The sequence below is a fragment of the Triturus cristatus genome, chromosome 1_1, assembly GCF_964204655.1.
Source record: "Triturus cristatus chromosome 1_1, aTriCri1.1, whole genome shotgun sequence".
Taxonomy (NCBI): domain Eukaryota; kingdom Metazoa; phylum Chordata; class Amphibia; order Caudata; family Salamandridae; genus Triturus; species Triturus cristatus.
The window spans coordinates 1,462,599-1,484,518 of record NC_140579.1 but is presented as its reverse complement, the minus strand read 5'-3'; the positions used below and the strand labels follow the sequence as shown (position 1 = coordinate 1,484,518).

General features: G+C 49.6%; 2 pseudogenes across 1 annotated transcript in view; both read right to left on the bottom strand.

The window, feature by feature from the left end:
* The window catches only part of LOC146869044 (18S ribosomal RNA), a 1,801-nt pseudogene extending 1,737 nt beyond the window's left edge, over window positions 1-64 (bottom strand).
* The window catches only part of LOC146869043 (E3 ubiquitin-protein ligase TRIM39-like), a 187,508-nt pseudogene extending 174,156 nt beyond the window's left edge, over window positions 1-13,352 (bottom strand). The window contains exons 1-2 of the transcript XR_014977258.1: window positions 12,939-13,352; window positions 3,812-3,907 (exon numbers count right to left, since the gene is read on the bottom strand). The product of XR_014977258.1 is annotated as an E3 ubiquitin-protein ligase TRIM39-like (transcript). The remainder of the gene's footprint in view (window positions 1-3,811; window positions 3,908-12,938) is intronic.
* Between the last annotated feature and the right edge of the window lie 8,568 nt (window positions 13,353-21,920).

The window sequence follows — 21,920 nt, the reverse complement described above, 5'->3', positions numbered from 1 at the left end:
TACTTACACGTGCATGGCTTAAGCTTTAAGACAAGCATATGCTACTGGCAGGATCAACCAGGTAACCGCACCTGCTGACGGGGTGGGGGCCGCGTGCCCATCTCCCCGACCGGCAACCTTCACGCACCTCTCCCTCTCGGGAGCCTGCCAGGGGAAGGAGCCTAGGCGGGAGGGGTGTGGAGAGGTGCAGTCGCATGGGCACCGGCAGGCCCAGCCATCTCCCCCGGGAGGGAGAGGCAGGCCGAGGCACAGCCTGAGCGAGACGCAGGGGTGCCAGAACCTGGCGGCAGCGGCACCCCTCGGAACAGTCGTTCCGAGCTGCTGTGGAAATGTGCTGGGCACAAAGGGGTGACGGCGTGGCACGCGGGGCCTTCGGACCTGCTGAGCAGCAGCATCCAAGGGCCTGGCGCCACCCGACCCCTCCCGCTCGGGTCAGACACCTGGGGGGCACGAGCTGCCGGCGCTCTGCTGGGTAGGGTCTCCCGCCAGGCAGCAGGCCCTCGAGTCGGACGGTCCATGCGGGGTGGAAGCGATTTGCTCGAAACAGCCGAGGCTGGCCAAGCAGTCGATCCCTAAAGGGACCAAGAGTGCCCAATCGATCAGAGTACGGCTGGGGCATCCCCTGGCAGGCCACCCTGCGAAGGGGGTATGCTGGCTTAGCGTCCCTGCCTGCTCCCAGGGCAAGCAGACTTGGAGAAAAAGGACCATCGGGAAGGGGCTGAGAGGCAGGTGCATAACCGGGCCCCTGCAGGCCCCGGCGGGCGGACCCGGGTGCTGCCTTCCCCCGTTTCAGCATCACCGGACTTCACAGAGGTCTAACTGAGCAAACTCGGAAAAAAGGACCATCGGGTAGGGGATGAGAGGCAGGTGCTTACCTAGGCCCCTAGCGACCCCAGCGGGTGGGCCCGGGTGCTGCCTTTCCCGTCTCAGCATCGCCGGACCTCACGGAGGTCTAACTGAGCAAACTCGGAGAAAAAGGACCATCAGGAAGGGGCTGAGAGGCAGGTGCATACCCGGGCACCTGGGTGCCCCGGCGGGCGGGCCCGTGTTCTGCCTCCCCTGTTTCAGAATCACCAGACCTCACGGAGATCTGACTGACCCTCTCCCTAGTAATCCGGAGGAAAATGACCCCCCTTTCTTGTAATCCGTGCACACGAGGTGACAGAGGGGACCCAAGGCGCGAAAGTACTCGACCTCCTGGAGCCCTCGCTGGGATCGGGGAGGCAAATGCACCCTCATCGGGAATTCCAGGGAAGCGTAGCCATCTGGTCACCCCATAGGAAAGCATTGGGTGCGCCCAGATGGCCGAGGGGAAGGTGCGACCAGATGGCCAGGCACGAAAGGGAAGCCATCTGGTCACTCTGTGCCCCAACGAAAGAGTGAGCGGGCGCCGGGGCCTGCGGACACCTTGACAAGCGGGGGACGCCACCCCGAGCCCTCCAGACCCCGTCACGGGCACCCTGCCACGCGACAGGATCGAGGAAAGGGCCCAGGGTGGGGAGGCCGGAGCTCCTGAACCCAGCAAAGCAAGGGGAGGCTCCGCGGGCACAACGGAACCCTGTCCCGAGCCTTTGGCAGTGCTGCAGGCTGGGGGACGGGGCCCAGGGCTGGAGCCCCTGGACCCAGCCAGGGCTCCCGGGCCTGGAGGCGAAGGGAAAACCTCTGCGGGCCCGCGGGACGTCGTTCGGGCACCCTGCCACGCAGCAGGACCGAGGACAGAGCCTGGAGTGGGGAGGCCGCCCTCCCTGGGGCCCCTGGACCCAGCCTGGCAGGGGGAGGCTCCCCGGTCCCGCCGGACCCCATCCAGGGCAGCCTGCCACATGGCAGGCCCAGGGACGGACCCAGGGCTGGGGCAGCATCCTGGCCCCTCCAGCTGCTGGCTGAGGACCCCTAGGCCGAGAGGGGTCCTTGAGTACCCTGTCCCTAGTAATTCGGAGGACGGCTACCCCCCTTTCTGGTAAACTGTGCACACCGCAAGACTAAGGGGACCCTAGGCACAGACGCGCCAGACCTCCTGGAGCCCTGGCTGGGATCGGGCAGGCAAATGAGCCCTCATCGGGACTTCCAGGGCAGCCCGGCCATCTGGTCGCCCCATTGGAAAACATTGCGTGCGACCAGATGGCGGAGGGGAAAGGTGCGACCAGATGGACGGGACCAAAAGGACGCCCATCTGCCCGCCCCGAGCCTTCGCGGAGGGCTCCGGCCTGCCCTTGCAGGGCACGGGGCTGCAGGGCTCGGGGGGGCTGCAGGGCTCGGCGGAGACCGCACGCTGGGTCTCAGGCATGGGGAGGCAAGCAGGAGCTCCCGGGGCCCGGACGCCCAGGGACCCATGGAGTCCGTCCCGGGCACTTTGACTAGCCGCGGGCTGTAGGAAGGAGCCCCGGACGCCGGGGAGGTGTCGTCCGGACCTAGCCCATCTGGTCCCTGCCTGAGAACCGCCATCCCCGGGAGGGGCGTCCCAGCATACCCTGCCCCTAGTAATCCAGAGGAAGGCTACCCCTCTTTCTGGGAACCCGTGCGCACCGAGAGACTCAGGGAACCCTAGGCGCAGACATGCCCGACCTCCTGGAGCACTGGCTGGGATAGGGTAGGTGAATGAGCCCCCATCGGGACTTCAAGGGCAGCCCGGCCGAGTGACGGAGGGACCCTAGACGCGGAGGCGCCCGACCTCTTGGAGCCCTGGCTGGGATCGGGGAGGCGAATGAGTCCTCATCGGGACTTCCAGGCCGGCACGGCCATCTGGTCGCCCCATTGGAAATCTTGCGTGCGACCAGATGGCTGAGGGGATTGGTGCGACCAGATGGCCAGGACCGAAATGACGCCAATCTGCCCGCCCCAGGCCGGGACTGAAATGACGCCAATCTGCCCGCCCCAAGCCTTCGCGGGAGGGCTCCCGTCTGCCCTTGCAGGGCTCGAGGGCTGCAGGGCTCCCGGGGGCTGCAGGGCTCCCGGGGCTCAGAGACCCCAAGCTAGGCCTCAGGCATGGGGAGGTCTGCAGGAGCTCCCGAGTCCCGGACCCCCGGGGACCCATGGAGCCCGTCCCTGGCACTTTGCCACGCCACGGGCCGGAGGAGGGAGCCCTGGACGCCTGGGAGGTGTGGCCCGGGCATAGCCCATCTGGTCCCCGGCAAAGAACCGCCGGCCCGGGGGTTGGTGTTCCGGCATACCCTGCCCCTACTAATCCAGAGGAAAGCCAACCCTCTTTCTGGGACCCCGTGCGCACCGAGACACTCAGGGGACCCTAGGCCCGGACGCACCCGACCTCCTGGAGCCCTGGCTGGGATCAGGGAGGCGAATGAGCCTTCATCGGGACTTCCAGGGCAGCCCGGCCATCTGGTCGCCCAATCGGAAAGCATTGCGTGCGACCAGATGGCCGAGGGAAAGGTGCAACCAGATGGCCGGGACTGAAAGGACTTCCATCTACCCGCGCCGAGCCATAGCGGTAGGGCTGCTGCCTGCCCTTGCAGGGCTCCGGGGCTCTGCACCAGGGACCCTTGTCCCGGGCAGATGGACACATGGCAGGCCACAGGACGTGGGCTTCCAGGCCCTGACCGAAACTCAGGAGGCCCGAGACCAGTCCCTGTTTCTCAACCCAGCCAGGCCAGGGAGATCGGGGAGCCTGCCCAAGCACGAGGGACCCCTGTCCCGGGCACCCGGTCCACCAGGTTGTGCGCTCATTTTCTACAATTTTTTTCAAAATTCTGTGTAGTTGCGCTACGCAAAGTCCGCCCAGATCTAGTCTTAAACTTTAAAAGGTACACACAAAGACATCGGCAAATACAGACACACAGCACTGACTGCAGCCACTCACCCTGATGGTTTTATATTGTTCCTCTTCCTTGACTTTAGACTCCAGAATATGTTCCTCCTCTTTCTTCAGAAGACGCAGCCACTCTTGAAGTTTTACCTGCAGGGATGAGAGTGCAAGATATAAGTGTAGATCCGCAGAGTGAAGTCTTACTTACAAAACAAGATCCTTACAGTACCAAACATAGCTGTCCAGACTAAGTGCCAGCCACACATATACAGATTGTGTCTATCAGTTGCAGGGCTCGAAAAGTCCACTCGCCTGTTCGCTATGGCGAGCAAGATTTAATCAGGACAAGCTATTTTTAGGGCCTACTCGCCCTTTCTGGCGAGTAGGAAGACAAACTGATTTTTGACCTCTGTATCTGAAAGCGGAGCAAATGTGACAAGATAAGATTTAAAGGCATCTTTATTGCTCACCAAGTGAATGAGCAATATCCAGACTAAGTACCAGCCCCACATATACAGATGGTATATATCAGTTGTATGTATCCAGACTGTAAGCACCAGCCACACATATACAGATGGTATATATCAGTTGTACATATCCAGACTGTAAGTACCAGCCACACATATACAGATGGTATATATCAGTTGTACATATCCAGACTGTAAGTACCAGCCACACATATACAGATGGTATATATCAGTTGTACAGATCCAGACTAAGCACCAGCCCCAAGCACACACAAGGACGCAGGCACAGGTGTCACTTATTTGGACCTTTCTTAACCTAGGACTAAGCCAGAAGTCCTGCTCAAAGTAAACTAGCTTCATCACTGGCACTTACTTCTACTCAATTAAGACATTTGCCTTTCACAACTAAACCCACAATATCAGTTGTACATATCCAGACTGTAAGTACTAGCCACACATATACAGATGGTATATATCAGTTGTACATATCCAGACTGTAAGTACCAGCCACACATATACAGATGGTATATATCAATTGTACAGATCCAGACTAAGCACCAGCCCCAAGCACACACAAGGACGCAGGCACAGGTGTCACTTATTTGGACCTTTTTGAACCTCGGACTAAGCCAGAAGTCCTGCTCAAAGTAAACTAGCTTCATCACTGGCACTTACTTCTACTCAATAAAGACATTTGCCTTTCACAACTAAACCCACAATAACATTAAGATGTGGCCCTACTTTAAAGAATAAACTTTGTCTTAGTGACATTTTCAAAACACTAAGTGGAAGTATCCATCACCTTAGCCTGGGTGGGACGTCAGCCCGGAATAAACTGGGAAACACTCACTGACTCACAGAGAGACAGAGAGACAGAGAGACAGAGAGACAGAGAGACAGAGAGACAGAGAGACAGAGAGACAGAGAGACAGAGAGACAGAGAGACAGAGAGACAGAGCGCACAACTGTCCTGGAGGAGCATCAGAAAACGCTCAGCCTTCCCTGAGCTATATGCCGCAAAACAATCCCTGACCCACCACTTGCTTTACTCACTCACGGCTGACAGGCAGGCCCTCAACAGAAAAAGAATGTGGGGGAAACTAAGTAAGGAGATTTATTCCCCAGTGACACCTATATAGAATTGTACTCCGTCGGTGGACGGACACAACCTACACTGGCTGATAAATTCACCTACATACGCGTGCACGCTATTTGTAAAGCCCACTACTCATCCTTTCCACAGGAACCGAGAGCCTTCAAAACACTGCTGTTACTCTTAAAGTACAATCCAAAGCTCACTTGACCAGCAACTTATGCACACAACACAGGTTTTATAAGTGTAATAACCATATATGCTGCCCATACCAACAATAACCAGAGAATATTTTGGGACTGTAAGAATGAACATGGGTACACGGTCAGTGAATTTCTGCCAGTTCATACTGTGTTTGTATCAAACTCATACTAGGTTGATGCTCATCAATGCACACTGTGCAGTTAAACACACTTCAGACATCGCTGATGTCTTCATCCATCACAACCTAGGATCACTCTCTATCACTGAAACCTGGTTCACTCCCTCCTCCAAAGACCACACACGAGAACCCATTTTACCAGCATTTCCTCATATCTGCTGCTAGACTCCTACTGACCTCGCTGGAATGACCACCTTACCACCCCCTTCACCATCGAATAGTCTACACCTCAGCATCAAAGACAACCAAATGAAACAAATTCAAGAAGTTTCAGGAACCCTTCAGCCCACCACAGATGTCAACTAATGTACTAAAGCTAAACAGCCCAAAGACTGAATTCTTCCTGTATGCCAACAGCTCAAACCAATCCCATCGCAGGGGTGGCTCTCCAAACTAAACCTATCAGGCTTGACCCCTACCTTCGACACAGACCTCTCATTCAAGGAACACTTTGAAAAGACCAAGGAAGCTGGGCTTCAACTGGCGCTTGAAGTACTTTGTATGTTGTGGGTTGTGTCCCAGCAGAGCGCAAGACAAGGTTGGGGGATTGAGGCCCACCCACAGTGGTACTACTTTTAACATGACCTGCCCATGGCAATACTAACGGTATGCGATGGTTCATTGTAGTAGTGGGGTAGTTGTTACCGGAGACCCAGAGAGCAAAGAGAATGACACTAACTTCTGAATCTGCGTACGTCATTTCTGGGCTCCATCATTCCCCTGGTTGTATGTGCAGCCCATGTGTTTTTGACAGAGATTTGAAGTGTTGTATTGCCAACAGCATGGCCTTACGGAGCTATCAGGTACCTTCAGGCCCAGGTGTTTTGGATTCAGTGCTTGGGAACACATGAGGTGAGGCTTGTGTGTGGAGATGGTGTCTCTGTGTGTGGATCCCCTTGTTCTGTATAGGGTTTCAGATTCTGAGTTGTAGTCAGTGCTTGAGAATATGCGAGGTGAGGGCATGTGGTGATGGTGCCTCAGTGTGTGTGGATCTCCTTGTTTTGTAGAGTGTTTCAGATTCTTAGTTGTAGCGAGTGCTTGGGAACATGTGAGGTTAGGCTCTTGTGTGTGGTGATGGTGCCTCAGTGTGTGTGTGGATCCCCTTTTTAGGTCTGGCCTATGCAGCGCGCATGCGCTGCATAGGAAAAAGACCTTTAGCAATTGATTCAGCTTTGCGTGTGAAAAACGTGCACGCATTGCATTGCCATGAATGGCAACGCATGCACGTTTGGCGATTCCCTAGAGGGAGCGAGCTTTGACAGATGGTTCCTGCTCGCTCCCACAAGGGAAGCGCAGCCCCCCACCTCTCTCCCCTCCCCCTGCTGCCTCTCGTCAAACTTCTTTTTTTTTTTTTACTTTGTGTGCGAGGCGCAAGCGTTTGTTTTGTGTTTGTAGTCAGATTCTGAATGACTGGTGTTATGGAAGATTTTGACTGAAATACCACTCGCTTACTGTTAATCTTTTCTGTATAAAACATTCCGCTGCTCCCAGCACTACATATAATACCCAAAAATCAAGGAACAACATGACTGATGCTGTTCGTGGGTAGAGACGGCATATTAATATAGTAACCAGCTCAATTACATTCAAAGACAGTTACAACTTTACAATTGAAATATAAAAGCGCCGTCCAGAGTTTACGATTAGTGAGAACACATTTAATGCTGGTTACGCCATTCGAATATTACATTGCAACAAAGTAACCAGGTCCCTTTTCTATGTTTGATATTACACGGAAACATTGGAATACAGTGCCCGCTTCCCGTTGGTTCCTTCATTCACTTCCGGTTCCAAGCTGCAAACATGGAGTACATCCTGTGGAGAATGAGACTGGACTCTTGAGTGCGACAGCAGGAGGCGGATTAAGAAGAACGGCCTCTTGCAGGCTGTCGATGGGGCCTGGGCCGGGCGCACAGTGCCGCGCAGCTTTCGCCATTCTCTAGGGGCGTGCAAAATGCCCGTACCTTGCCCAGGGAGGGGACAGGGCGTAGTGTAAAATTGCGCACTAGTTTAAGCGTTCACGACTAACTGGAGTTACTGTCAGTCCCTTCCCCGGGCAGTGAGCCTCCGGGGCTTCAATGCCACCAGGGCCCCTGTGCAATTGGGGACACGCGGACAGCTGGTACCTACTGGGGGGGCCCACCTCAGCTCCTCCGCCACCTCCCCCCGGGTCCGCCGTGGCTGCTGGTAGCACCGGCTATAGCATGAGCACCCTAATAGATTTTCTCCTGCAAAGAACTTACCAGGAGATTACCGTGCTTTCTGATCTGTAAGTATTGGAGAACCCATGTTCTATATCCTTAGATGTCACTGCACCATTTCTTTGCTGCACTTTTCCCCATGTCACTGTGTGAAAGATTATCAGAATCCTCGTGTTGAAAATGTCATTTTCTACATTTTGGATTTCATTCCAAAATGGTCTTAGCATTTTACAATTGAATAGCATATGGTTGAGAGAGCCAGGTGATTTGTGGTAGTTCTAGCATTGATCTGATTCTATAAGGGCTAGTTTGAAAAGTTTCTCTGGTGTTCAATGGGCTTTACCTATCGTCCAGTATTTACATTGTGATAGGATGTGAGACACTTTATTTTTGAGAGTGAGGGACTAGATTTTCTTCCAAGTGTTTTCCGTTATGGTTGTTTGGTTTATTGAGGACTGTGGATTAGTCCATTTGTTTTGGATTTCATTTGCCCAAAAGCAAGACCTATTGGCTATGCCAATGCTTGTTGTACAGTGTTACAGATTCTTAGTTGTAGTCAGTGCTTGGGAACATGCGAGGTGAGGCTCTCGTGTGTGGTGATGGTGCCTCAGTGTGTGTGGATCCCCTTGTTTTGTAGAGTGTTTCAGATTCTTAGTTGTAGTCAGTGCTTGGGAACATGCGAGGCTCTCGTGTGTGGTGATGGTGCCTCAGTGTTTTTTTGATCCCCTTGTTGTAGTGTTTCAGATTCTTAGTTGTAGTCAGTGCTTGGGAACATGCGAGGTGAGGCTCTTGTGTGTGGTGATGGTACCTCAGTGTGTGTGGATCCCCTTGTTGTAGAGGGTTTCAGATTCTTAGTTGTAGTCACTGCTTGGGAACATGCGAGGTGAGGCTCTCGCGTGTGGTGATGGTGCCTCAGTGTGTGTGGATCCCCTTGTTGTAGAGGGTTTCAGATTCTTAGTTGTAGTCAGTGCTTGGGAACATGTGAGGCTCTCTTGTGTGGTGATGGTGCCTCAGTGTGTGTGGATCACCTTGTTGTAGAGGGTTTCAGATTCTTAGTTGTAGTCACTGCTTGGGAACATGCGAGGTGAGGCTCTCTTGTGTGGTGATGGTGCCTCAGTGTGTGTGGATCCCCTTGTTGTAGAGGGTTTCAGATTCTTAGTTGTAGTCAGTGCTTGGGAACATGTGAGGTTAGGCTCTCGTGTGTGGTGCTGGTGCCTCAGTGTGTGTGGATCCCCTTGTTGTAGAGGGTTTCAGATTCTTAGTTGTAGTCACTGCTTGGGAACATGCGAGGTGAGGCTCTCGCGTGTGGTGATGGTGCCTCAGTGTGTGTGGATCCCCTTGTAGAGGGTTTCAGATTCTTAGTTGTAGTCAGTGCTTGGGAACATGTGAGGTTAGGCTCTCGTGTGTGGTGCTGGTGCCTCAGTGTGTGTGGATCCCCTTGTTGTAGAGGGTTTCAGATTCTTAGTTGTAGTCACTGCTTGGGAACATGCGAGGTGAGGCTCTCGCGTGTGGTGATGGTGCCTCAGTGTGTGTGGATCCCCTTGTAGAGTGTTTCAGATTCTTAGTTGTAGTCAGTGCTTGAGAACATGTGAGGTTAGGCTCTCGTGTGTGGTGCTGGTGCCTCAGTGTGTGTGGATCCCCTTGTTGTAGAGGGTTTCAGATTCTTAGTTGTTGTCAGTGCTTGGGAACATGCGAGGTGAGGCCTCGTGTGTGGTGATGGTGCCTCAGTGTGTGTGGATCCCCTTGTTGTAGAGGGTTTCAGATTCTTAGTTGTAGTCAGTGCTTGGGAACATGTGAGGTTAGGCTCTCGTGTGTGGTGCTGGTGCCTCAGTGTGTGTGGATCCCCTTGTTGTAGAGGGTTTCAGATTCTTAGTTGTAGTCAGTGCTTGGGAACATGTGAGGTTAGGCTCTCGTGTGTGGTGCTGGTGCCTCAGTGTGTGTGGATCACCTTGTTGTAGAGGGTTTCAGATTCTTAGTTGTAGTCAGTGCTTGGGAACATGCGAGGTGAGGCTCTCGTGTGTGGTGATGGTGCCTCAGTGTGTGTGGATCACCTTGTTGTAGAGGGTTTCAGATTCTTAGTTGTAGTCAGTGCTTGGGAACATGTGAGGTGAGGCTCTCGTGTGTGGTGATGGTACCTCAGTGTGTGTGGATCACCTTGTTGTAGAGGGTTTCAGATTCTTAGTTGTAGTCACTGCTTGGGAACATGCGAGGTGAGGCTCTCGCGTGTGGTGATGGTGCCTCAGTGTGTGTGGATCCCCTTGTAGAGGGTTTCAGATTCTTAGTTGTAGTCACTGCTTGGGAACATGCGAGGTGAGGCTCTCTTGTGTGGTGCTGGTGCCTCAGTGTGTGTGGATCACCTTGTTGTAGAGGGTTTCAGATTCTTAGTTGTTGTCAGTGCTTGGGAACATGCGAGGTGAGGCTCTCGTGTGTGGTGATGGTGCCTCAGTGTGTGTGGATCCCCTTGTTGTAGAGGGTTTCAGATTCTTAGTTGTTGTCAGTGCTTGGGAACATGCGAGGTGAGGCTCTCGTGTGTGGTGATGGTGCCTCAGTGTGTGTGGATCCCCTTGTTGTAGAGGGTTTCAGATTCTTAGTTGTTGTCAGTGCTTGGGAACATGCGAGGTGAGGCTCTCGTGTGTGGTGATGGTGCCTCAGTGTGTGTGGATCCCCTTGTTGTAGAGGGTTTCAGATTCTTAGTTGTTGTCAGTGCTTGGGAACATGCGAGGTGAGGCTCTCGTGTGTGGTGATAGTGCCTCAGTGTGTGTGGATCCCCTTGTTGTAGAGGGTTTCAGATTCTTATTTGCAGTCAGTGCCCAATGACTCCCTGCTCTTTGCACACAGCCTTCACTCCTCCTCTCATTCCCCTCCTCTCGTTAGAATGTGTTTAGTGCCAAGTACAACATTCTGGCCTGAATATCTATCTTGATGGAAGGAGAAATTATTTGTGGTTCACTAGAAAGGTAATCGATTCCTTCCAAAGGTGTGGGGCGAAATATGAATCTGACGGGACAACTACACTGAAGCCATCTACCTTAAACTAGATATAGGCTGAAACCCTACGCAAATCTAGTGCTCCCCTTTTACTCAAAGGAGCTCTGCACACAACTGAAGAGAAAGGCAAAGGCCGAGATGCGAATCTTGGCTGTCTCACTTCTACAGGTAAGCGCTGGATCCCGGGGCTGAAGAATAAACTCCGTCCTGCTGCTAAAGGGCCCATGAGCTGGACTTCCTGTCAGGAGAGGACTTTCTCACAGAGCTCAAGTCCAGTGTACAGCAACTTGAAGTAAGAAGACAAGAGACTCCAAGCTTCAGGAGCCTGTAATCACTGCCCTGCCCAACGTTCATTCATCCTGTGAACAAGTCCCCGAAAGTCAGCGTAATTCGTGTAGAAAATGCTACAGAAGAAGTTCACTCTGTGCCCAGTAAAGAAGATGTGTGTTTGTTGCACATGTACCCTGCACTTCCCTTTGCGTCTGATGAATTGTGCAATGTTGGCGAGTCATATGCACCACAGCCCATTTGAGCTTGTGTGCTACACCTTGCACTGCTACACGTCTGCTGCTGTCACCAAGGACCATATGAACCTGGGTACTACACTCTGCACATCTTCTGCTGTGTACCATAACCATATGAATGCGTGCTGCACATCCTTTCTTGCTGCACCACTTTTGCCTTGTCCAATGGCCATGTGAAACTGTGTGTTAACTAACACCTGCATTGCTACATGTCTTCTACTGTGTCCAATGACAATGTGACCCTGTGTGCCACACGCACGGTTGCTGCACATTTTTGTCTGCAGCTCTTCTGCTCTGTACCATGTCCACGTGAGCCCATGTGCCACAACCTGCATTGCCACGTCTTCTGGTGTGTCCAGTCACCATGAGAGCCCATGTGTTACCTGCAGCATTTCTGCACCTCCTTGCCTGCAGCCCTTCTGCTCTGTACCATATCCATGTCAGCCCATGTGCCAAAGCTGCATTGCTGCACCTCTTCCACTATGTCCGGTGACCACAGGAGCCTGCGTGCTACAGCCTGAATTGTCGCCTCAAGTCTGTTTGAGCCCATAAAGTACACACTGCACTGCCACACTGAATCCTTTGAGTATAGCTTGAGATTACAAAACATCAACACACACCCCTGCTGATCTCCCGCAGCCCCCTCTGTGGCTCATGGTACACGCCTGTGGTCTTAGTACTCCGACAACCACATGTTGTGCTCTTTTGCACCTTCGTATATAGCGCTCACAGAGGGTATTCACTTACGATCCCTAAACACCCCAAACATACCTTGTGCTTTAGGGCAGTCTTCTCTCTGAGATCCACAGGCTTCGTCGAGACCTATGGATACCTACAGACATCGTGCGCTGCTGTGCTGCCTCTTCTATGAGGCTCATAGTGCACCACAGTTGACATACATGTGCCGTTTGCCTCTGTGAGACTCGGGGTCTAAACTTCGGAATCCTGACCACACACATACACACTATGTTCTCTAAGGCACCCTTCTCTATGGGACCCGCAGGTTGAAATTTAAATCCCATATTATCAGAACCCATTCTCTGTATCCTTTTAAAGACTTGACAAGTGAATTCACTCGTGAACGCGGAACTTCCGCACATATACCTTGTGCTCCTCTGCAGCCCCTTCCTCTGTAGACTACATACCTTTTACAGCCTTCTCTTTAGGGTGCATTATGATCCGTATACATCGACACACATACATAATGCCCTTCAGCAGCCTCCTATAGGGACCTAAACTCCTAAAGGGTGCCGCGTGACTCCTTGAAATGCACAAGCATTCACTGTGCTCTGCTCCAGCCTCTTCTATGGGACGCACGAGGTGACCTCACAGCATCTGCACACACTGCTTGTGCTCTCCGGCTGCCCCTTGATGTGGCTCAACAGGTGGCTTAATGATGATCTTTAATTTCCACAGACACACCTTGTGCTCGTCACTTGTGGTTACAGAACACCACTCGCAAACCTTCTACTCCTCTGCAGGTTCCTCAGTCTGACTTTGTGATCCCCGCATGCCCAGAGACGTACCTTGTACTCCGCTGCAGCCTCCTCTACAGGACTTGCTGAGTGAGTTTTATGCTCCTTGGACTCCCGGCAGACCCAGCATATCATCCTCTGATCCTCTGCACAGAACAGCCTCAGTTTTTCTTCATGTTTCTCACAAAGATTCTCCCCTTTGGACTTCACTGAAGACAGATGAAGCTGTTTTAACAATTCCACCACGTACCCCAATAGTCTGTTGGGTCGGAGGTTTTTCCTACGAGATATTTCCCTGCACTGTGGACAGGGGAAGTTTCCATCTCTTCTCTCCCAGCTCTGAGTGATGCAGGGGCGGCAGAAGTTGTGTCCACACTCTATGGACACCGGATCCTTAAAATATTCCAAACAGATGGAACAAGTGGCCTCTTCCTTGAGGATCCCGAGCTGAGCTGCTGCCGCCATGATGCAGAAATGCAGAAGTTAAATTAACTGAGTTTCGTTTCACTTCGTTTTGAAAAGTGGGTGTGAGGACGCAGTGTAGGCTGGGATTAGCTGACAGTCTGTAGGCTCCGATTGGTTGCCGTGATGGGCAGCACCAGTGTGGATTGGCTGAGTCTGCTGGACTCTGTTGGTTACTGCTGAGGACAACCCAGTCTACAATTAGTTGACAGTTTCCTGGGTTTCATTGGTGATTAAGCTCAAGACAGACTCGGATTTGCTGACAGCCTCTTTATTCCTATTGGTTGCTGCTGAGGGCAGCCAAGGCTCGGGTTGGTTGACAGTCTACTGGTCCCCATTGGTTGATGCTGAATATGGAAATGTCGTCTCAAATTTCCCGCACAAGTGGGTGATAGTTTATTACTTCACTTTGTTTTCTCTGCTGCTTGAGACGTAAAACATAATAGGAAGAAGGAAGACTTCACGACAAACAGTGAGAAAGGGAAAAGACACGAGAATAGTTTTAAACAAGGATGTGCAATGCAATCGGTGTTGCCTTTGGGACCTAATAAGTGTTTAGCCATGCATTATATTAACACAGATTACTGCAATGGACTGTTTGCAGTGAATATAAGTGTGGCAGTGAATGTGGTATTTGAGCTCTTAGGAGTGGTCTAAAGATTAATACATTAAATTATCGATAAACTTTAATTACATTTATAATAAGTGGGGCTGGGCACGGCCTATTTACTCTCCTAAACTTTAACCTCTCAGGGAATTTCCCTCTGACACATTCCTGACGTCGCACCCGAAAAGTCCAAATTATCTCTTTTATTTGTGCTGCTGACCGTCTCTCCAGAATAAGGCATTTACAGGGCCTGCCCAGAGCGCAGACCACAGGCCGGTGCCATAGGGAGACATCCCAGATGGGGGGTCACCAGGCACTGCACTGGCTACTCCCTCATGGTTTCCGCTAGTGCTTAATTTGTGCCGCTGTTTTCCGGTGCTCAGCCCCTGCATTTAATTGTGAGCACTAGCTCTAAGGCAGCTCACTACCTGGTGTTGTTGTCTTTTTAAATTTCCAGATGAACTCAACAGTCCTTAAGTCTATATATACTAAAAACTAATCAAACCAGCCCCTCGTGTCAATATTTTAGCTTTGTGTGGCCGAACATTGTCTGCATTGTCAAACTTGTAGGATGCTGATGATGAGGTGGTATGTTGGTACAGTCAATAGCGGTGCTGGCAGGGTATGGGTGGCGCAGGCTGCTTTAGCCTTCCAAGAAGGGTCCCGGCAGTTATGTTTTTTTACAAATTAAGCACTGTAGCTACTGTGCTGTTGAGGCTCAGTGGTGCCCCAGCAAAGGATGTACTCCCTTTGCCTCAGGTGTGACTTTTGCAGCACTTGTGCTGTCAGGGGTCACCGGTGGGTCACCAGGTCAGTAACTGGTTGCTCTCAACACAGGTCTCAGGTTTACAGACTAGCAGAAGACCCGAGGAATCTGAAGAAACCTGTGGACGTGCTGTCTCCTGGCTGGGAAGAGAAATCAAATAACCCCTGAAATGTTTCAATAGGAGGCTTTTACTGCAAGGAACATTTGGTTTTGCAGTAAAATTTTCCTATTATCTTGGCTAAAAATCCATACATTTTAAAGGGAATTCTGGAGAGAACTTCTTAAATTGTTCCAGTTCTATAGGGTTTGCCAGAGCACCAAGCAGCGTTCTTTTTCTGAAAGCAGCCCCCAATAACCCCCCGGGGGTTGTCCCTATGTCTCGTGTGTAGATTCCCCTGTGCCCCCTGCTACTGGGTGGGACGATGTGTACCAGAATACCATAAAAGAGAAACAAGGCAGCAGGCCTTGTCCATCCCAGGCAGCCAGGATCGGCAACAACATTCCTGCAGCCACCAGGACACCTGTGGAAATGTGGATTTTCCTGATCAGTTATGTCCCCTATCTTGGACCCCAACGGTTCTATATGCATGTTACAAGTACATGTATGTTCCCTCCAGTTCCAGTTTCTAAGACGCAAACATGTGTGTGTCTACCGTCGACATGTTCTCTGTCAGATCCGCCATCGATGGGCTGGATATTCGATTCCTAAGCATGAAAGGCCACCGACTTTATATGGCTAAGTTACTCCATTTTTACAGTTCAGGCAAGTAGGCCCGATTCTGTCCTCAAAGCCTTTCCCTGCTCTCTGTCTCTGACAGCTTCAGCTTGAGCTCGCATCTGTATCCATGAACTTTGTCCTACTCCCTGTGCAGCTAACGGTGCCTGCCTCGGCCAGTTTTCGCCTGCCTGCCAAGAAGCTGTATTTCACCTTCGAATTATCTATTTTGCTCTCCAGCCGATGCATTCCTGTCTAGTGATTTAGGTAAACATTTCCTTTAGCTCACAAGCAAAGGACTCAGCCTTTCCGTCCTCCTGCAAGTGATTCATAGCCCTGCTGCCATGGAAAGTTTTCTGCCCCTCGCATCTCATATAGACACTTAGGCGTTTGTGCACGCACACAGTCAGTATAGACTAGATTCTGTCCGAGAGTTCTTCCTTGTGGATAACATAGTTCTTTAAACATAGGATGTTAGATATGATTTGGGATTAGGTTGACTTGACCCACCAGACTTCTCGTCTCCACATGTAGAGCTAAATGTCAAGTCCCCTTCACCCCCTAGTTGCACGTCACTCACACGTCATGCTGCTGCGCGCGCATCTATGCCAAGTATTATCTTATAGATCCACCTATGTCTGATAATCCTAACCAATCATGTTTCTTTTATTCCTTATTACGCCTAGTTTCGATTACGCACCTGTTATGTCACTTTTCTTATCAAATGTTACGCCTTTTACATTCGTTTCATTGTAATGTACTTATTATAAAAATGCATGTCTGTCAATAAAGTATTGTACTTCACTTCCTGAACCCTCGTGGTGACGGAACCTGAAGGCCGCGACTCGAGTCGGCCATTTTGAATGGAATAAAGCCCATTTAGAAAACCTCTTATACCACGGATTCTGCCTCTTGTTATTTTGAGCTATTTTACTTTATTTTAAGATTCCGTATGAAATTCAGTCCGGTAAAGAAGATTTTATTTACCACATAATGGCGCCCGAACAGGGACACTTTCTCATCTCACGCGCCGGCGGTGCGTTGCAGGCCCGGTCTCCTGCCACAGCTGGACGGACCATAAACGCGTACCAGCAGGATTTCCTGTAAGCTCCCTCCGGTCAAGCGGGGGCGACTGAGGCTGCGATCAACCCAGACGAGGCGGTGAGAAGTGCGAAGTATCCCGACCAGAGCCTAGCTGAGAGAGCAAGATCCGAGGTATACAGAGGCCCACCAGGTTTCTCGAAATCCCGATGTCCAGAGGGTCCGCTGTCCGCAGTCATCGAGTCCTGTCCTTTCTCTGAGGCCTTCCGTTTCAAGGAGCTACTCGGTGAGTACCATCGCCGGGGAGGCGTGTTGACGCGCACATAGGTTGTGCCGGTCAAGACGGATTTGGGTACACAAATCCGGTCTGCACTGTTTAGCAGTGTATATGTACTGTTTAGCAGTATATCAAGTATTCCGAAGTATGCAGTTTATTGTCAAGAATTCAGCGTGGTGATTAGTTAAGCAGACTGTCATCATTGTCGCTCATTGTTAAATGTTTAATGTTTAATGTTTTCAGAAATGTCTTGCATATTGTGGTATGAATGATTGTTCATTGTTCACTGTTCATTATTGTGTTTCTCGTACCAAGTGAATTCAAGAGTAAGTATCAGATCAGTTGTCAATATGCCGCTCTTCTCGAGGTTAAGACAGATTACTACCAGAAAAGGGGTGCTTGAAGAAGCAGTTCCTATTCCTCCTAGGGACACTCCAGGGCATTTTATGTACCATAAACATGGCTTAGATGCCATATTGTTTCTTGATCTATGGGTAGATTATACCAAGGGATTACCGGAAAGTCAAAGGTGGCCCGCAGCGGGAACCTGGGATGCAGAGTGCATCATGAAAGTAGAGGAAGAGTTATGGAAAAGAAAGGTCAGACAGTCACAGAAAGACGCTGTTGAGTTATGGCGTAAAGAATCTCATAGACGAACAGAAAAAGCACGTAGACAAGAAGAGAGGAGTAAAGAAAGTTCAAATAAAGTTCAAGAAAATCTATTAATTAAGGAAGGTATCCGAGTGAAATCAGAACAAGTAAATAGACAAAGAAATGCTCTTATGAATGGTATGTATCCCCTTCTAGCCGAAGGACTACCTAAGGCTGCTCCAGAGATGCCAAAAGACTTGCCACCCCCATTATTTCCAATTAAGGTACATCCAAAAGGGCATCCCAGAACCGCAGAAGATGTTTTTCTTTCCTCATATCTAGACGACGCAGCTCCCGAGTATGCTAACGCCGCACCACATAGACCGTCTGGTGTAGGGGTTCAACGTCAGGATCAGGTATCTGTCCCCGTGCAACAGCAAGTCCCGACACAAGCTTCGGCAAGCACATCTGTTTCCGCATCTGTCTCCGCAGTCGACTCTACAGAGGTATCGACACCCATAGTTGCTGTGTCACGTTCAACGAACCCATTCACACCCGACGCCCCAGATGGGGCCACGGGAGGTGCTAGCAGTACCTTTACACCACCTAGAATAAATAAACTTGTCTTTCAAGAGTCAGCACATTCACGTACACCTAAATTCGTAAGTGAACGTACGCTTAAAGAACTCCTTGTAAATTGTAGATATGACCCGGTGGTTGGTAAAGAGGATGAAATGGTCCTGGCATCATTACGTATCAGGCGAGCCGCAGAGTATTTAGCAAGGTTACCAGGAATGACTACGCATCTAGATAACATATATCATTTTGTTCAAACAGGACGAGATCCAGGATGTATTAACAGAGCTATGGAATTCCAGAAAGTAGAGATACAGGGGGAACTGTTACGTTTCCTCATAAACTGTGTGATCAGAAATCAAGACCGTCCGGGGGTAGACCCGAATGCAATGCTTATTCTTACAAGATGGAGTCAGAATATATCAGAAGGGAGACACGATAAGCAAAATTGTATAATAGCCATGTGCCGAAAAATCCGTAAAGAAATAGAGCGTATTCATGAAGAGAGATTGGGAACAGACGAGTTTGAGCAAGATGAAGTGTCCGAATCAGGGAATTCCGCAACAGTCAGAGACCATAGCCTATGTAGGCAGAGGAGGATCCTGTGATAATGCTAGATGTTTTTCTGATCCCATACACTCAGTATGCCCGAATAATAGCAGAACGTATCCGACGCCTATAATAAATCTGAAGTCTCCTGAACATTCGTTTCAAGCCGCAGATAAAATACTACGAGAACGAAGGGGTTACCACCTCCTCGATTCCATGGATGAGCAAGAATTAGCCAGATCAGCCATTCACTGGATTGACAGTCCTGAAAAATATGGTGATGAGACCGTAGCACACACGTTTTTTAATCTCAGTACAGATGAGCAACGTTTAGCTGGAATCTATATGATTCAGCAACTCCTCATATTATATAAGAGCCAACATGCTGACCCTGGTCCTTTACCTGATATATTAACGGAACTACTCACAAACAGATGGAGAGGTTCTAGTAACAAGCTAATTAAAGAGATATTAGTGTCACGTAAGCAGTATGTCCTTTTTGTAAGTCCGGATTCTCTCTCGCTGCCCCGCAGAGAAAGAGCGCCGTACTATGTGGATAGACAAAATCCCCTACGAGAAGTGCACCCAATAAAAGGCGAAGACAATGAGTTTCACCGTGTATTTGTTTACACACCCATATCAAAAATGGAATTATTAGAAATGAAAAAAGTAGTACCTAGTCATGACAAAGACCCAGCGGGTTTCCACCGAGAAATTAAAGACATGTTACTGATGGGAGAGTACACCTTTCCTGATATTATGACGATATTAAAGGTGCTTTTGCCTGCTGGCATTTATGAAAAACTGAAAGAAAAAGAGTGGGAAGTGGGTGACCAAAAGATAGACTGGACAGCATTAGCAGAGGAAGAAAGGGGCCGAACTGCAGGTTCAGGGCTCGGGGATAAAGTTAAACTGTTACCAGGTTTACTAGTACAGGTACTGCCACGTTTATTAACTACAAAAAAGGAAGATTGGGGTGCAATCACAGCCTGCAAACAAAAGCAAGATGAAGACACAAGCGATTATTATGCTCGATTTGAAAAATGTTTTGGTATAAATAGTGGTATAAAAGCAAGTAGTGACTCATATCCACATTTATTTGTGACAAAATTAGTGGAAAATGCATTGCCTCCAGTGAAGAATAGAATATTGAAATTCGAGAGTACCTGGCAAAGTAACACTCCGTCGCAAATGCTACAAATGTTACAGTATCATCACAATAGAATTAGGGATGAACAAGAACACGAGCATAGACGCATGAAGGATACAAAAATGAAAATGCTAGTTTCTCAGACAGTACCAGCCGATGGTCACAAAAAGCGTGTGACACATTCTGGTGATTCTGCAGTTCCTGTAAAGGGAACCTGCAATTACTGTAAACAACTAGGCCATTATGTACACGATTGTCCAGTCCTGAAACGTAATATAGCTACAGGTATTGCAAAAGAGAGACCACGATTAGTTAGACAAGATCAGAATGAACAAGGAGCTATGCAGCATGGACAGTCCATGCCAGTTCAGCAACAGTCCATGCCAGCCTCACAGCAACCCATACAGTTTGTGCCAGCTGCACCACCGTTGCCTGCTACTGCCACACAAACCACAACACGACAAATGTATCAGACTGCACAGTATGAATATCCTGAGTATCAGCGTTACGCATGAACAAGCCTAGAGAGGGAAGTTGACTTACCGCTTATCGAGATTCCTGTAGATCAAGAAGGACCTTATGTACATAGTGAATTATTAGGTCAAGATAGAAAATTCTTACTCGATACAGGGGCAAGTCGAACAACTATAAAACGTAGTGAAGTTCCAGGGGCACCCCTCTCAGGCTCTCAAAATGTTTCCCTTGGTTTTTCAGGAAAACCTATTGTTAATGAAGTATCACAGCCTCTACCACTTACGATAGGACCTTTGACACGAACTACAGATTTATTGCTTACTAAGTCATGCCCAGAAAATCTGTTAGGAATTAAAACTCTGAAAGCACTAGGAGCCATAATATGTTGTTCTCCGGAAGGAGTAAGGTTGTTTTTACGTGATTTTAAAGGTCACTATGTGTCTAGAGACATGGATCCCCGACTACAGACTTTACCAGTACATCTATGGGCACAAGGCCCTACGGATGTTGGCTGCATGAACATTACACCCTATCGAGTCACACTGAAAGCAGGAGTGGTACTACCACGAATGCGACAATACAAGTTACCGCATGATGCTGTAGTGGCTTTGCTGAAAATCATTGATGAGCTGATTGCCCAGGGAGTAGTTGTAGAAACAGACTCCAATGTATGTAATTCACCGATAATTCCGATTCTTAAACGAACTGATCCTACTGCCCCACCAGTGTACCGATTGGTTATTGATTTGCGTGAACTAAACAAGTGTATTGTACCACAATTCCCTGTGGTCCCTGATATATCATCATTGTTGACAGCAATTGATTCTGAAGCAACATTCTTTACTGTAATCGATCTCAAGAATGCCTTTTTCAGCGTCCCAATAGATCCGGAAAGCCAATACTTGTTCGGATTCAGTTTAAATGGGCGCAGCTTTAAATTCTCACGCGCTCCCCAAGGATTCACAGAAAGCCCCAGCATTTACAGCCAAGCACTGAAACGAGAACTTGACAGTATCCACATGCCAGTCAATACTGCACTGCTTCAATATGTCGATGATCTGCTGATCACAGCGAGAAGCGAGCCAGAATGTGAAAAAGCTTCTCTGACAGTTTTACATTTTCTAGCCGACAAGGGGCACAAGGTGTCTCCTTCTAAGCTGCAATTCTGTGTCCAGCGAGTTATTTATCTTGGTCACTCGCTGTCCAAGGAGGGAAGGCAGCTTACACCAGATCGCATCCAGTTAATTGCTAACATGTCAATACCCCAGACACAAAAGGAGGTGCGAGCTTTCATAGGCCTCACTTCATATTGTAGGCAGTGGATCCCTCAGTACGCATTTCTAGCAAAACCACTCATTCAGTTAACCACACAGGAGGCAGCCACATCGACTGTTCTCCCTTGGACTCAGGAACATACACAAGCTTTTGAAAGCTTAAAGAAAGCTTTATGTCAAGCACCGGTTTTAGCAACACCATGTTATAGCAAACATTTTACACTCTTTGTTACAGAACGCGAAGGTACTGCCTTGTCAGTACTCACTCAGGATCAAGCAGGATCACGCAAGCCATGTGCCTATTTTTCCAGTACATTAGATCCCGTAGCTCAGGCTTTGCCTGCATGCCTGAAATCAGTGGCAGCGACAGCTTTAGCAATCAGACAAAGCGATGCCATAGTGTTAGGACATCCATTGACAGTACAAGTACCACATGCAGTAGAGGTTCTTGTGAACCGAACACAAACACAACACTTGACCATAGCAAGACTTACCGGTTATGAACTGACATTGTTTCAACCACACATAGAGATCCGACGGTGTAATACATT